The sequence below is a fragment of the Echinops telfairi genome, unplaced genomic scaffold (genome assembly GCF_000313985.2).
Source record: "Echinops telfairi isolate 266 unplaced genomic scaffold, ASM31398v2 ScPeMD7_655;HRSCAF=1070, whole genome shotgun sequence".
Classification (NCBI taxonomy): Eukaryota; Metazoa; Chordata; class Mammalia; order Afrosoricida; family Tenrecidae; genus Echinops; species Echinops telfairi.
Window position 1 is genome coordinate 5245065 of NW_022104553.1, and position 1341 is coordinate 5246405.

Below are 1341 nucleotides of genomic sequence, written 5' to 3' on the forward strand. Positions count from 1 at the left end.
GTTGTCCACGTAGCTGGCATGGGGGCCAAGCCCTCAGGCCCCTCCACTGGCTCCCCACTCCTTGCCAACAAGCTGCATGGCCAGAATGCTTCTTACAGGCAACAATGGTGAGACTCCTTCTCACATACTTTGGGCATGTTCTCATAAGAGACCAGCCCTGGGAGAAGGGCATCATGCTTGGTAAAGTGGAGGGACAGTGGCAAAGTGGCTGCAACAATGGGCTCAACACAAGAACAATTGTGCACAAGACCTGGTAGTGTTTCATTCTGTCGTTCGTTCGTAGGGTCGCTGTGAGTCAGAGCTGACTCAACTGCACCTAACAACAACAAGCAGCAGTTAAATACAAAAGTAAAGAATATTTTCAGAAGAGAAAAATTTCTAATTCTCTTTAACAACCAGAGTGGGTCTCTTTCAGCCATGTGAAGGCATTGAATTTATCTTTTGATTTTGTCAAGATGAGTCCATGTGTCAAAAAAAAAAAAAGAAAGGCTCTGAGCAGTCGGGATAGAACAGTGAAGACTAGCAAGGCTCTTGCTATCTAGGGGGCTTTTCATCTACTGAGCGAGACAGCTAATACACATGAAGGAACTAAAGGTATATACGGCGATGGTGCTAAATGTAATTCATAGAATAAGTCAAAGCAGTGTGACAGAGCACCAAGAGGAGGGAGAGGAACAAGGGAAAGTGCATGTTGTTCCTCTCTACAGAGTAAGAGGGGCTTCTAGAACTCTGACTCAAGACAGTGCCATGTGTCAGAGTAGAACTGTGTGCCACAGAGCTTTCGTGGTGGATTGTTCAGAAGTAGACCATCAGCCTTTCTTTGTGGTCCCGCTGAGTGGACACAAACCTCCAAATGTCGGGTTAGCAACTGAGATGATAAATGCTTGCATCACTCAGGGCTGGAGAGGGGAGGCAGGAAGAAAAATCCTGCAAAAGAAAACCTAGGAAAAGATGGCTTCACTAGTGAATTCTCCTAAACATTGAAAGGAAATTTAACATCAACCCTTCACAAATATTTCAAAAAATAATAATAGAAGAGGAAGTCGTACCTTGCCCTGAGACCAAAAGGTCATCAGGTAACAGGGCTCCTTGATAAAGACACTATATGAAAATCCCAAAGTTAACATTATACTTAAGGACTGAATGGTCTCCTGACATGATTAGAAACATATACACTTAATTTACACTCTTTCCATTTCAATTCAACATTGTTGAATTTCTAAGCAGGGCAATTAGACAGGGAAATAAGATAAAAGGTATTCAGATTGGACAGCAAAGAGTGACTCTCTCTTTTCATGACTAGACAAATAGTCATCCTTCCCAAAAGGGGACTTCACTATG